This window comes from Cyanistes caeruleus, chromosome 3, assembly GCF_971803275.1.
Source record: "Cyanistes caeruleus chromosome 3, bCyaCae1.hap1.1, whole genome shotgun sequence".
Taxonomy (NCBI): Eukaryota; Metazoa; Chordata; class Aves; order Passeriformes; family Paridae; genus Cyanistes; species Cyanistes caeruleus.
In genome coordinates, this window is record NC_141703.1 from 14036732 (window position 1) to 14052795 (window position 16064).

The following is a 16064-nucleotide window of genomic DNA, read 5'->3' on the forward strand; positions in this document are numbered from 1 at the left end:
AAATTGCTGCAAGTAGAAGAAATGGAGAAGATGCAAGGGACAGAAAAACAAAAGAAAAATGAATTAGCATTAGCACCCCCATGTGCAGTGTGTTAATGCAGTGTGAGCAGCAGTGCTGGCAGGGCTGTCTGATGATCACACCTGCTGCACAGGAAGTCTCTCTCCTATGTCACATTGCCTGTGCATACACCGTAGGTGTGATGCCTTGTGCACGTTTTGGACCAGCCAAGACTATGTTTATCTTCTTGTGGAATTTGCAAAGTATTAAATCCTAATATATATTTTTGTCCTCTGCAGAGCAAAAATACAAAGTGTAACAGGCAGACTGCAGGCTATTCCATTGAGCTGTGTCTGCCATCTGGACTGGGGGTTCTTGCTTCAAGCCAAGATCCCTCTACCTGTGACATTTCTAGCAGTTTCAATCAGTGCTCAAAACCATGCTGTTTGAGTTTTCATAAGTTTCAGAAAAATTTATTCTACTGATTTAACCAATATAAAAAACTTCTCAAAGCTCTTTGCTACAATCTAGAATTTTCATATTTCTTCTGATTCACAAAGAACATATTTTCGTTTATGCCATGGAAGCACTCTTCCTCAGATGAAACAATTTCAAATTTCAATTTTTTTTTTCTGAGATCAAATCTCTTTCACCTTATTCAGCATTCTCCTTTGTATTCACTTTTGATTGTCTACATCCTTCTTGAAAGGATACCCAACATCTGACACATCATATCTGCTGAGACTCCAGAGCTGGTGAAGAGAGTAGGAAAGAGGATTATTTTGTACCACTTAGAGATTAAACTCCTGTTTTTATAAGGAGTATAAGCTCCTAGCATAAGGAGCATTAATTTCCACAGCAGTAGATCAGTGCTGAGTCACTTTCTGTTTGCCTCCTCCGGATCCTTTCCAGCATGGCTGCTGCCATGCTTAGTTGTTTCCCATGTTGTATTTGTGTACACTAATATAGAGCTAGAATTTACACTTACTGAATTGCATTTTTCTGGACCATTTCTCCAGTTTGTCAAAAACATCTTGCATTTAATGTCTCCCAGTATTTTCAGTCCTGCACATCCCATTATCTAACAAAGCATGACCTATGTTATGCTTGGGTTATCAAGAAAGTGTTAATTGTACAAGGCCAATAATTACTGACCACTGAGTAACCCTACTAAGAAACTAATTTACTTGCTCTGAGACCTCTCTGAACCCAAGTGGAGAGAGAAGATTCACTTTTGATCCTAACTAAAGCAATAGTGTAATTGCATGCAAGAAAAACTGTAATAAAGGGAAGGAGAGAAGAAAAAACTGAAAATTATTGTATAAGTGGTAAGATGCAATAGAATGTGCTTTCCAGTAGTTGTAGCAGCAAAACAGTTTGTGATTATATTCTATATTTTTTTTCATTTGCTTTTAATTTTGTCCTTTTGACTGTAATGTTGTATGTTTCCTACCAAAAAGTTTTGTCAGAAAGAACTGACAGACTTCTGGATTCTAAAACCAGCAAAATCTTTCCCAGCTCTAACTTTGGACTAATAATTGACAAGCCCTGAATGGAATCCTCAAATCTTCAAATCATAGAATCATAGACTGGTTCCATAGATTGGTGCCCTGCTGTGGGCACCTTACACTAGACTGGGTTTCTCAGGGGCCCATCCAACCTGGCCTTGGATGCTTCAGGGATGAGGCATTCACAGCTTCTCTGGGCAGCCTGTGCCAGTGTCTCACCACCCTGACAGTGAAGAATTTTTTCCTAATGTCTAAGCTTGACCTGATCTCTTTCAGTTTTAAACCATTTCCCCTTGTCCTATCCCTACCTGTTCCTATGAAAAGTCCCTCTCTGGCTCTCTTATACCCCCTTAGGTACTGGGAGGCTTCTGGAAGGTATCACTGGAGCTTTCTCTTCTCTAGGCTGAACAATTCCAGCTCCCTCAGCCTGTCTTCTGATCATCTTCATGGCCTCCTCTGGACTCATTCCAGCAGGTCTACATCCTTCTGATGTTGGGGACCCCAGGGCTGGATGCAGCACTCCAGGTGGGTCTCACTGTGGAGAGTGGAAGAGAGAGGCAGAGCCCCCTCTCTGGCCCTGCTGTCAACAGTGCTTTGGATGCAGCCCAGGACACTGTTGGTCTTCTGGGCTGCAAGTGCTGCTGGCCAGCTCAAATCCAGCTTCTCACCCACCAACACCCTCAAGTCCTCCCCAGAGCTGTTCTGAATCCATTCTCTGCCCATCCTGTGTTTGTGCTTGAAATTGTCCTGAATCAGGTGCAGGACCTTGTGCTTGGCCTTGCTGAAATTCATGAGGGTCACATGTGCCCATCTCTAAAGCCGGTCAAGGTCGCTCTGGATGACGTCCCTTCCCTACAGCATCTTGACCACACCACACAGCTTGGGATTATTGGCAGACTTGCTGAGGTCACATTCAACCCCACTGTCCATGTTACTGACGAAGGTGTTTGATAGTGCTGATTCCAATACTGTCCCCTGAAGAGCACTGCTTGTCACTGGTCTCCACTTGGACATGGAGCCATTGACACAACTCTTTAGACTGTCACCATTCAGCAAATTTCTTATCCACACTGAGTGGTCCATTGTTATGAGGGTTTCTGCAGATTGGGAACTCTAGTTACTGCAAAGTATTTTTTTGATATATTGCAACCCGGTAAATTCAGTAACTGAGTTAATTTCATACATTTATGAGATTGACTTGGAGCCTGAATTCAGTACAAAGACAACACAAGATATGAATTACCACAATTAATATGAAAAGTAAAACCCTAAGATAACTCAAACATAAAGTATCAAAAGCAGATACCACAGCCTTGAAGCATGGAAAAGATCAAGTGCCTCAGAAAACAGATAATAAAATGAATGTAATTGAAAAACTGGGTATAGTAAATATTATCTTGAGAAAAAATGAATTTTCTTCATCTTCATTGTATGACACAGATCCAAATGTGCTGCAGTTCAGAGCAACTTTGAGGTATATAGACTCCATACTCTTCTCCTACTTGATATTGTTTTATATTCAACACTCTTAGAGAATTCTTGGAGTGTGCTTATTGTATTATGGATGTTTTCCACATAATGGATAAAGCCTCTGTTTAGTGCCCTGTGGACTAAGAACCTCCAAGGATCTGGCCAAGGAAAGACTGTGCCCTTTTTGTTTGATAATTGTACAATCCGATAGAATGAGAGGCATATACAAACTCAGTTTAAGAAAAAATACTACTACTAGTAGTAAATAACAAGTTACTAGTAGCATAAATAGAATGAGGTATTTCTGTAGGTCCCAAAAATAGAAAAATATCAACAAAAATAGAAAAATATCAACAAGCAAACAATCAGCAAACTTATATTACTGTTCCAGTCACCTTGTTATTCTACCCTTACTGTTCTTCTGGTTAATGTCCTAAGATTTTCTTCCTTGTCATTGTCCTGCACTCAGATAGTCTTTAACACAGGATCTCTTTAATATATTCTAAGGTTTCAGAAATCAGGTGCTTTAGTCCATGCTAATGATTTAGTCTCCATTTATCAGTGTGGAGAGAGAGTGGCACCTCTGAAGAGCTATTTTAGGGTGCATAAGATGAATGAATTGCTGCCTGGAATTGTGTGTGGCTTTCCTATCCTCTTTTCCATGTTAAAGGAGACTGAGTGCATGTCTCTGATCTTCACCTCATCCTGCAAGCTGTTCACCTTCCTCTGTTTAGCAGCACTCAGCATTCATGTCAGCTGATTCTGAGATCCTTTTTCCTTTTAAAACCTGCTAAGTGACTGCACCGGCCTCATTCTGAAGAGCGGGGATGAAAAAAAGAGAAACTATACTCCAGAGTAGTAAACAATATATATAAAGCAAGAGTAAAAAGACCAAATAATAAAATGTACTCTCTCAGCTCTGAGGCAGCATTTCATTTGAGGCATTAATTTTCCAGAATTATCTGAGCTGATACTTACACTGTCATTTGCAAAATGGCTTTGCTATTACAGTAATTTCAGTGGAGAGAGGCATTAGTCTGTCTCGTAATCTTCATACTCTGTATGTCTGAACATTACAGAGCACGTAGGTGAATAGGGGAGCTATTAAATATTCTTTCTGATAAATATCAAATAAAAATTAAAACCTGAGGTAAGAGTGTTTCTCTGCTTGAGCACTCCAGGTCCCTGGGGCTGAGTGACTCCATTATATTTTCTTGTGCTGGAACTTGGCATGGGAAAACTTTGTCTTTTACTTTAGCATTTTTTGCCTCCTAGAGGAAAGGAGGCATCCTACTACCCAGTAGACATGAAGCATGTTTTTCATCCATCTTCTAAAGCAGTGAGGTTATCAGGGTTTGTCCCACAGCTGCTAAAGAAAAATTTTCTTGTAGCAAATCCTTTGGAGTGACCCCCTTTGCCCCCTCTGCTCCTGCAAAACCCCCAGTCCGTTCTCTTTGGCCCTCCCCAACTTTTATCAGGATACTAAACAACATCCTGTTTTTCAGCTCTGACTTCTCCAGGCAGAATTTTATGACAGTCTGAAGTACAACCATTTCCATCATTTTACTGGATTGTAATTTTTAATATTGGGCGGCTAAGTGCACATAATTCAGCACATAATAAATATTCTAATTTTGAGATTGATTAGCTTCATGGCTCATATTTTTTAGAGTTCTTAGTGTTTAGACTAATTTTTCATGTATGAATAAAGGTTAAGTGCGTGATCTTGATGTATTGAGCCATTGCTTTTTTTAATATCTTGCTGAAAGCGATTTTTTCACATTTTTTGCTGGTTGATACAAAGCTGAGCATAATCAGGGATTCTGCAGAATTTTAATTCCCCAAACTGATTTCTGAATGAGGACTTGTCTGCAAGATATAAAACACCTTGACTGTTTTTCTTCCTATTTTGCCTGGTTTGTAGTGATTACACTTAAAGTCTTGGTGTGTACTCCAATTTTCTTCCTTCCCTTAATGTATTGCTACAATACATCATTGATGTATTACTGATGTAGTGATGATGCTCTAAGAGCATCATTTTTGTTCACATTGTAGCATATTTCTGTGAATGTTTCTTCAATGCTTCTGCTTCTTGATGAAGTACTTCTAAAGTACATTCATTGCCTTCCTCTTTCTGTGTCTACTGGCTTGATATTTAATGCTCTTCATTCCCTAATCTGCTTGCTAGTGTTCAGTGTATACAGTGTACAGGATAAACAGTTTGCACTGGATTTCTGGCTTGTCTGTAGTATCTCCACTTTTAACAGTCTGTCAGCTCCAACAAGTTGGTTTTCACCTAAGTGGATTTTACTTTGATTTGGTTCTTATGAAATTCTCGGCCATTTAAAAACTGTACTATGGACTGATAACATGGCCACGCTATTTTCTCAGCTGTAAAAGTAAAAACTGGAGAGGGTTCCAAAATACAAGTTTCTCATTAGAAATAGAAATTTTATTTATAAATAGTAAAATTTTGTGTGAAGCTTCACTTTCAGTAAAATCTAATTAAGGAAAAATGATGTAAATGTAATTTTCAGTCTTATCCATAATGAAATTCTGTGGTTTCTCATTTCAAAATACTTCTTATTTTTACAACTTATAATTTGAATGTAATATTAAATCAAAATCAGAACAAAAATTCTCAATTTGAAGTGGAGCATATTAATTTATCCAGTTATTTTCCTTACAAATAAAATTTAGCTTTTCCTTTTGTTCCTATCATAATGAAAACAAATCTGGTGTTTTCCAGTAGAACAGAAAGTCTGTGTTCAGATCAGCATGCACTGATTTTTTTTGCTTAGCATTGTAGGTTAATTTCATCTGTCATGCTATGTGAAGTAGATTCAACATAAAAATGGTTACCGTTCTTGGAAATATATGTCAGCATTTGGAAAGTGGGAGAGATTCTGCCCAAAGCTGTAGTCTGTTCTGCATTAGTGAATCCTGACTTTGTGGTTAACCATGTGCCTCAAGTGTACTGGAAGTTACTTTCATGGTTTTTTATTGCTCATTATGTTCAATCTTTGGCTTCTTTTATCTATATTTTCATAGTTTACATAGATGCATGAAAGACTTTATTCAACTTTCTGTTACTTTTCTCTAATGGAAAGCAGTTTATAAATGATTACACCAAATTTCCATTTGGATTATCAGTGATCTCCTTAGTGAAAAAGAAATTAGCATGGAAAGAGATATGTGATGATAATTAGAGAAAGTAATGTGTAGCTTGACGAAAAACACTGATTTTTTTGAGACATAGTTAAAAATTGCAGTATTTTGAAGGTCTAAAAATGGAATGAAAAGGGGACACATTTAGTGCAGTTGAATGACTGTGACTTCCATTCATAATAATTGAAGGCCTGGCCCATTGAAACTACTTTTTAAAGTTTGTTTAATGACATTTTGGGATACAATGTTTAAATGACATTATGGGATATATTATGATGCGTCAAAAAGAAACTGATGCTTCTAGTGATGTATTACCTTATGTTTGTCTTCATAGTTTTCTGCCATTTGAAATTTACGTCTTCATTTTTATGTAAGTCTTGCTTTTACTGAAAGATTCATAACTTCCAGTGGAAAGCAGGAATATAGTTCTGGCCATAATAAAGCTTGTAATACTAGGAAGTGAGAAATCAGCCAATGTAATGAATGCAGATGACCATGAATCTAATAAAGGAAAAATTATAAGTCCTTCACTGAAAAGATGTAAACCTACCTTTGAAAAAGGATTAAGAAAACTGCCCTTGAAAGAACAGTCCTGTGTGGTAAGCACTGAACCAGAAGATGCATAATATCTTTTGTTTTCAAGAAATTTATTGTTTGGGGATTTTCCATAGCTAGGCAAATTGAAAACCCTCATTCCATGCCTCTAAGGCATAGAAGTATCAAAGATTTTACTTAAGTTCATTCTTACAAAACACCGTCTATAAAGATGAAGTCACTTAATTTTTACAGGCTATTTCCCACTGCTTTTAGCATGAATGTTCTTAGACTGATGCTTGGAAAATGAATATGTCAGCTGAAACAAGAATATTAATCTTCAGCTTTTTCTTTGTTTTATCATGTGATGGTGCCCTTCTGCAAAGACATCTGGGGACACATTCTTTCCCCTGATTTTTTCTCATTAATATCTTTGGTTATGAAAACTAGTAATTCCCAGAGTGCATGGTTTTGAAAAACAGAGTTGCACTGGGACAAGTGGATACTTCATTGGTAATGAAGTATCCAGAGCTCTGGCCACACTGTGATTGCACAGCTATGGAAATTTCTGATTGACAGGAAAATAAAACATGCTAAAGGATAGTCTGGTGTTCAAAGAGAATTATGTTTACTCAGATAAACAAAATTTTCAGAACCAAGAACAATCAAAAGCTTTTAATTTTGAAAATTTATTATGGAGATACTCTTTATTGTTACTATTTTACTACATATGTTAAACAGTTGGTGTCTTTACATTTCTCTCATCCTTTTTTGTTTTCACACCTAAACATTTAATACAGGTGCTGTATCATAGATTTCAAAAAAAATTGCCATTGTTCTGACATTAATCATATTTTATGGGATAGAATAGCTATGACTTGACTGGAAAAATGAGAAATAAGACAGTCTTTTGAAAACAACGCTGTCTCTTTTTTAACCTGTGCTATTAAACCAGTTCCCAGAAAGAAATTTCATTACTTTCTGCTTAGATTCCTTTCACAATGGAGAAATCCATCAGATTCTATGCACAGATCTATACATTACTATACTTGTTGACTCAGTGGTGCCATTTTCCTATTTTACCAATCAGGAGAACAGGGTGGCATTTTTCTTCTGAGGAAATTGTATGAATTTTCTCCCCTGTTATTATCCTTAACCTAATATCATCAATCATTTCTGTGAAGTTCTCAAAATCCTTTTGTCATATTCTCACTGGTCTCATTGAAATTTTAGCAACCCATAATTTCTCTGAGTCCAGTGGTTCAATGCCAACATAGAACCTTGAGTCATTTCCTGCTTCCTGGCTCAGTGTTTGTCTGCATTCTTAGCCAAATTTATCCAAGATCAGAGTGTGGAAAAGTCACACGCCTGTAAAAGGCTGTTCTTTAACATGTTTTTCCCCTAATTTTTGAAATTCAGAATGACAAAAAGAGTTGCAGAAATTCCTTTAAATAGCATTGGCATCTAACAAGGAAACCAGCATCCCGTGAAAGGATGAAGGAAATTTATTACATTTACATGGTCATTTCACAACATTACTCCTCAGGAATTTTGAATGATAGAATTGCAGAGAGTGTCTACTTAGAGACACAGTCCCATAAAGAATATTTCAAAGGGACATGCAAAGAAAATACTATGTAAAAATTTAAATTACAAGGTTTATTTTGTTTGTTTCCCTTTTCTTTCATAAAGAAGTGAGAAAGTCCTTTGAAATCTTATACTTTGTTTTGGACTTCACTAGAGCATTGGCAGAGAGGCAGCAACTGGAAGGCCAGCCTAAGCCTTTGAGAAAGATGTGAGTTATTGTATTTTAACACCACTGTGGATTGTATAGGAAACTATAGGGCTAGAAGGAAAAAATTAAGAACTTTGGAAGAAAAATCCCTGTTTTTAAACTTGAGCTAGGAATGGTGATGCCTGCTTATCTCTCTCCTTATATAATCTGCACTGATGCATCTCCAGTGATGCAGGGCAGCTGGTGGCCGTGACTTGTCTGTTTATCTCAGACTCATGGTGGTCCTCATGCTGATAAAACAAAGCACCTGGGATGATTAAAAAACTGGCAAAAAGTGGAAAATACTTGGGAATGTGGTTTGAGACTAACCACAGACTCTCTAAAGCTGATCAATAGGACACTGCAGATTAGATAAAATTTATACTGTGTCAATGTGTTCCTATTCAAAAGCTTTCACTCTTTAACAAAGTATTGAATTCAGTTTAATCTAGGTTATATTTTACTAATTATACATATACACAGATACATTTATATATACACCTAAGACTTTTGCAGCTTTAATGAAAGCTGAGGCTAAATCTAAGGTGATTTAGCTTGCCTTATTTACAGGAGCTACACTTTTAGTTGAACTGGGTACAGACTCCTTTTCTGGAATAGAATTGTTTTCCTTGTAATTCTGCAACAATTTTCCATTAGACAAAGATCCCTTTCTTGACTGTTTTTCCCTCTCTTGTGTTGTTATTTATGAGTACTGCAGTGCATGAATATTTTACATTTTCCTGTTTCTGATTGTATTGTTCTTTCCTTACTGTTAACCAGAATTTACTATAAGGAACTGACAGCAGAAATTTTTGATGCCATAGTTAATATAATATTGGGAGGCTGAAGGTCTGCTGATTTCTATCACAACTTCTTATGAATTCTTTTCCTCTTCAAATTCACTTCCTCTTCTTGGCCAATTTGCAGTCCAGTGAGCCAACTTTTCAGTTCTTTCATATTTCTGCACTTTAACCTTTGATGAAGTACTTGGCTTTAAAAATGCTTTTTGAAGATATAAGTACTTCATTCTATTTTTGCTGAATCCTGGAGGATTGAAAATTCTGCAGAGTAAGTCAGGCTGGTTTTAACTTTTTAATAGTTTGTATTTTTATTTATACAGAGTTGCTTTTCTCAACAACAAATAAATTAAAGACTTATGTATATTTCACTAACAAAATTATACTTTAATTAAATGTCATGATTAATTATTGGGTGAAGAAAACATCCTGGAGACAAAAAATAAACAAACAAAAACAAGACAACAAAAACCCTCAAACTGTGCATATCTTTTGCAGAAAAAGAAGGGCAAGAACACAGCCAGGGGGCAGAGGAGGGCACAGCTGGGATTTGCCAGAGAGGCAGTGTGATGGTGGCCAAAGCTGTGGGCTCCTTGTGCCAAGCACTGGGCTCTGGGCCTCCGGCTGCTGCCACGGTCCAAGTGTTCAGTGGGAGCAGTGGCCATGGACACAGCCCCCCTGGGAGATACCTGTCTGTTGCAGTGCATGTCCACAGGGTGTTTGCTTCTTGGTGTGTGTGTGTGGAAACTTCCAGCAGCTAGTGGTTTCCTAATTTAGGTTTCCTAAGTTGCTGGGAGCCAGAGTGAGGACTCTTATAGCAGAGCTGATGGATTTGAAGGTAGATTTTCTATGGTAGGCTCTCCTTGAGGCTATGGAAGAGTACAGAATCCTTTTAGAGGGCAGATCTGGTTCTGCTGTCTCTTCCTGCCCCATCTGGGGCCAAAACAGCTCAAGGCAATAGCACACAGCTAAGAGTGGGAAGCTGATGGGTTTCAGGGGAAGGTATGCTTGTCCCTGAATTCTGTTAGACATAATGATGGATCTCTGGGACATAGAGAACTCAGTGGTAGTCACAGTTTCTAAGTTACCTCTCAAACACTTAAAGTCATGCTAATCTAAAACTGATATTATTTATAAATTAATATTTTTGATCCTAAATGAACCAGAGGCCCATCTTAGCTGTTTCCCCAAATGCCAGGTGTCAGCTCCACACAGGAATGGTCAGGCAGGAGGGAGAGCTGCTGTACTGCAGCTGGGGAGAAGGGTGATGCCACAAGGCTGGGCTATGCTCCCAGAAGTCTACAGCTGGTAGAAGTGTCCATCACCAGTGCAGGTGCTGCTCTCCAAGCCTGACCATGCAAGAATTGCACTGAACTAATGAATCACCTCCCATATTTTATCTTAATCCCACCTTTCCTGCTACAGCTGCACAGCTTGACCGAATGGGACTCGTGGGAACTGAACTGCAACCCTTATCAGCGCTTCCTGAGGACACTGCCTCAGTCTGAGCTTGTATGTTTTAAACCAGGTCTTTGCTCTGGAAATACGGGTGACTTCAGATATATGTTCATTTTGGGAATGATTTATTTTTCTTTCTGGAATCAAACTATTTCCCACCTTCTCTGAAAACATCGTAATTCAGCTCTTCCAGTGAAGCATCATGGATAGAGTGGCTATCAAAGCTCATGATGGAAGCTTGTTCACATCCCAAGACAGAACTAGAGGGATCCCAGCAGAGAGGGCTCCTGGAAGGAATGGGCAGAAGGATGCAGGGAACAGAAAACTGAGATTGAGTAACATAATAACCATATTTTAAGAGGATTTGAAATTTTTCTGAATCTCGTGCACCAAAAGGATTGTGAAAAGAAATTATAAAAACTATGTTTTCATTATTTGCTGTTGGTCCCACTGGCTTTTGAAAGTAAATATTCATAGTTAATTTCGGTACTGGCCAAAACAATATCTTACAGCAAAGCGTTGTTCTTATTACAAATTTTAGAGTACTTATGAAAATGAATCAATTAGTCAGCTGGAAGAATTGAATTTCAAATGTGAAATGAGCCTCTGTGAGGTATAGCCATACACAGAAATTATGAATTTATGTCATAATTTATGCAGGCATTTAGTGCTGAAATACACTTCATTGCATCTGGAAAATTTCAATGGCCTTTCACTTGCATGCTTTGAAAGATGGCTAATAGCTCAGATCTATTTTGTGGAAAACAAGGCTAGAAAGAAATGTTTAAATGCCCTAAAATGAAGCTTTTGTCACTATTTCACTATTGTTAAAAAAGCTGAAATTTTACTGTAAGATAACCTAGGAAGGTAAATTTTCACCCTCATAAAGGCATCTCTAGATGGAAAAACAGATCAACCTAATACTTTTCAAATTCCATGAACTAATGATGGATTTTAGACATCATTATTCTAAAGAGGTCTATTTAATTCTGTTTTCAGTGAAAATATTCTGTAGTCAGTAATCCCTTGTAGTACTGACTCACCAGCAGTGATCTTAATTCTCTCATGCATTTGTCCATTTTCCATCTTTTCCCACCTTCAAAATGAACAGACTCAATAAAATAAAAAATCAGTTTCCTGAACAAATTTTCATCTCTTCAAGAAAGCAAAAAGACTTTTTTTCCTTGGGTTGATACCGAAGAATGTCCCATATCACATAGCTGAAAATTAATGCGCTGATACTTGCAGAAGAGGGAGTGTGTTTTTGACAGGTTATGTTTCAGTCACAAGAAGCAGGCAGCAGTATATAGAGCGGAAAGCAGCAGCGTGGGAAACCATGGTGATCTCTTAGGGGGATGTCCCTTGCCATCCCTGCTATCTCAGCATTTAATCTGTCATGGCTCATGAAGCGACATTTTAAAGCCAGCGAGGTATCTTCCCACCATTGTTCCCTCTGACAGCTCTCCTGGAACCTCCCAGCTCAACTGTTGGAAACCTTTTTCTGACTTGAGGCCTGAATATATTAAGGAACATAACATAATGTAAGGAAATAAAAAATGGCTGTTCTTGATCAGCCTAGAGCTCTTTCCAAACAAGTGGTGCATTTCTGCCGCAGTCAGAGTCAGGTGGCTCTTCTGCAGGAGCACTCAAGCAAAGAAGCAAAATGTTTTCTTGGTGTTTTCTCCCCACTCTTTCTCTTTTTGCCCCCAGAGAAAGACACTGGTTTGGCCAGAGACCTCCTGCAGACTGAATACAGCCTGTGGTCCATTATTTAGCTAATAATTCCTGTGTAATTACTGGTTGGAAGAAAATGTTCTTCTGAGACTATACCATGTAGCCCTTCCTTTCCCAGAGGCCAAGTGGTGTTTTTCTTGCTGACACTAAGTTCTATCTTATTTCTAGGGGAATACCACTGAGACTGCTAGCAAGTCACATAAGTAAAGGAATCTCAGATGTGAATTTTGCATTCAAAGTTCAGAATTTATCTCAGTGTGTTGTAGCCTCTTGTCTTTCTAAACAGGATCCCACTTTTTATGCCACATCGTGAGGCTAATTATTCTCAATTTATTTGCACAGCCCTGCATTTGCCATCTATTATTCCTGAAATATAAAATGATCTAAATTCTTTTATATCTGGCTGCACTACCTAATTATTCTTCATTTGTTTTTATTCTCTTCCAATTTAGTATCATCTGCAAAGTTGGAAATCATGTTTTCATATCATAATTAGACCTCTAAGAACCTTAGAAAACTGCTTGGTGAATAAGCATGCAAAGGGCTGTTTCTTTCCCCTTCTTCTATTTTCTTTTTAATGGAGATTTAAAATGAGACAATAAATTAGAAATGCATGAAATTATGAGCTAAAAAATTTAAGTTATTTGCCTGTGGGCTGTAAAGTTGCAACAAGCAGAAGAGATATGAAGAAGTAGTTATAATAAGAAAGTTGGCTAGGAATGACTGATAAGGATGTAGAAGATGAGCTGACATGGCCCAGCCATGCTGCATTAGAGGATGTGCTTGTTTGGATATTGCTATGTTAGGAGCCCAAAAGTTCCTCTTTTTCCCCAGCTACATGTGGCCAATGTGTAGAGAAGTCAATTAGGAGCTGTGACTTTGATGCAGACAGAATTTTCTACCTTAAGTAAGTAGTCTTCTACCTCCAAAATAAAGATTATCTCGCCTTTAAAATATGGCTTATAGTATTTCCTGCACCTTAGAGATAACAGAGAAGATATTAGCACAATTACAGTATGACAGAAGAGGGCTCCTCTGCTTGTGTTGCTTAGCATAATGTAGCACAAATCAACCAGTCAGACACACTTCCCAAAGGCAGAGCAACTCAGTATCCTTTGCTTCAGTCATCTGTATATCTGGAAGTCTCTATCTGAAACAGAATGAGCATCTTTGTAGTATTGGTCTTTTTTTGTCTCCCTTTTGCTCAAGTTGTAGCAGTTGAATGCATTGTTTCAAGATCTTACAGAGCTTTTGGCAATTCAAACCAAATCCCTTTCAACCCAAACCATTACATGATTCTGTTTTTGGTTTTTTTCAAAGGTATAGAAACAGAATGAGAGAATCACTGTCTTACAAACAAGCAAATAAAAAAACCAAAGCTGGTGAAAGATCTCTCCACTGTACCTATTTTAGTCTATGTTTTTCTGAACAAGACTAATGTTGGGCTCTGCAGCCCTCTCAGAAGAGGAGCAGATCTGATGGAGCAAGCAGTACAGGATCAGCCCTGAAACCACAGACCCTGTTCAGGCCCTGATTTGCTCTTCATTTCCAGGTGGAAGAGATGATCTGCACTATAAGCACATAACCATCCTCAGCTGATTTCCAGCAGGGAATCACAGAGTGTTTCTATGCAAGTTCAGACAGGTTCAGACTTTGCATTTGTGCCAGTAAGTTTATGTTGGCTGTGATACCCTCCTCTTTTCAGACAGTGCTTAGAACAGGGAAGCTGCATTAAATTTCTCTCTTATGTTCCATGCCTTAGACTCACTGTGAGAAATCATAAAGTTAAGGGACAGGCCATGGGATATCAGACATGGCTTGATGTTGGATGATTTATTGCTCTTGAAAAACCTGGCAGTGGTGAAGCTTGTTGTGCAAGGACACTCCCATTGGCAGTGGGTGCAACAAATTATTTTGTGAATGAGACTGGGAAGGCCATCACACCTGTAGAATCCATCTGGTGATTCAAACATCTCTGGGCCTGATTCTGACTTCCCCAATGATGTCAGTCTAGAGCAGCCCCTTCAGAACAATTGCAGTAATGACACAAGGGATCACGGTCATGTCAGGTCTGCCAGGATAGATTTTTTAATTGCTGTTTGTGGTTTTTTTTTTGTCACCCGCTTTGTAGACACATTTAATTACAGATGCAACTTAAGTCATTTATATGTCTTTCTGACTGACAGATATATTGGTTTATGTCCTAGCTGCAAAATTATGCCCACAGGTATGTGCAGCTGTTGTTCTGAGCCAGCGGAAGGAATGCATAGGTATGGCACTTCAGCAACTTTATCTCTTCTCTCTAGAATGCCAAAGAAAAAGAAACACATTTTCAAAAAATTCAGTTGATCTTAATAAGGTAAGACATTTAAATGTAATTATTAAATATCATATCTGCAGGACAAGTTAAAGGGCATTTGTGTAATGTAATTTCATATATTTTCCTAAATCTATCAGAAGTTACTCTTAATTGTAGCTTCAGTTATAAATTTACAAGTTTTTGAGTGGCTTGGTTTTGGATGATGACACTCCTTCAAAGTCAGTGGTGTTCCTGGGTGAGTGAGTAATTTATCTTGAAAAGCAAAAATGTTCACAAAAAGGTTGCAATGAACACTTCAAAGTCTGACTGTGTCTGTAGAGATCACGCTGAATATGGATTAAATTGTTCTTTGATTGAATGATTATTCTCCTAAATCTAATGTAGGCTTTCTATTCCTTCATGACATGACTCAAAGATTTCAAAGGGAGTTAATTAAAATTTACAGATTTCAGCAAAAATTCTATTAAACATCAACACATGCCTAATTTATTTATTTACTTTTTAAATTCTGGAACACTTTCTAGCATATCCATTATTTCTTTAAATATTCAGAATAACTCTCAATGAAACTCAGTATGTTACACCAATCTGGATGTTATTCATATGTCATTAAAATGATAAAGCAACTCTAAGAATTTAAGACTTGTTGTCCTAGTTTAGGGCAAATTTGGGAGGAAACTTTTGAAGTGGTCTCCTCTATAAAGAAAATTCAAGCTGCCCCTCTCCCAATCAATTTGGGAGACATAAATCTTCAAGAAAAGTGGAAAAAACCTGTTTATTAACAAGCAAAGTATTCAATTCACATACATTGTAAAATGATTAATATTAAACAATGGGACCTCTCGTTGTCCTGAAGAGATGGGAAATTCAGAAAGTCCTTCTGTGGATCGGAAAGAGTCCTTTTTGTGGCTGTGTTCTTGGCTTTCTCTCGGTCTGTCCAGGGTTTGGGTCTGGTGTCCCGGCCGCAGCGCAGCTTGGGGACCCCCAGACCATAGTCCTGGTGTTCCTGGACTGAGCAACAGCTGAACAGTTCCAAAAAACTTCTGGTCTCAGCTAACTAAAAACAAATGAGAGCTTTCTCCCACTGTCTGTGCTGCAGACAACAAAGTCCAGGAGAGAGAGCTGAAGCTCTCATCTCTCTGTTTTTGAATACAGCCGCAAAAAAATTCCACCGCTTTTCCTTCTCCCCTGCTTCGCTCTCAGAACCAGTCTTAGAGGTGCAGAATTTAATATCCGTCATAAACAGAACAGACAGATGGGGATACAATCCTAAAGTCACCCCAGGACAATTGTGCGAAAGGGA

General features: G+C 38.1%; 2 long non-coding RNA genes across 5 annotated transcripts in view; one reads left to right on the forward strand and one right to left on the reverse strand.

Moving 5' to 3' along the window:
• Positions 1–16064, forward strand: part of LOC111922893 (uncharacterized) — a 340899-nt gene that overhangs the window by 112313 nt on the left and 212522 nt on the right. Inside the window, exon 3 of one of the 3 annotated variants that reach the window (XR_015284144.1) lies at positions 14669–14800. The exons of the other annotated variants lie outside the window; for them this stretch is intronic. This is a non-coding gene — a long non-coding RNA (uncharacterized LOC111922893). The remainder of the gene's footprint in view (positions 1–14668; positions 14801–16064) is intronic. 3 annotated transcript variants of the gene reach the window in all.
• On the reverse strand, positions 9532–13992 carry LOC147653966 (uncharacterized). 2 transcript variants are annotated; one of them, XR_015284149.1, is made up of 4 exons: positions 13846–13991; positions 13388–13591; positions 11751–12220; positions 9532–10994 (listed from the first exon to the last, which is right to left on the reverse strand). It is a non-coding gene; the product is annotated as an uncharacterized LOC147653966 (long non-coding RNA). The 2 variants fall into 2 exon arrangements; XR_015284148.1 differs by lacking the exon at positions 9532–10994 and having other exon boundaries at positions 11088–12220; positions 13846–13992.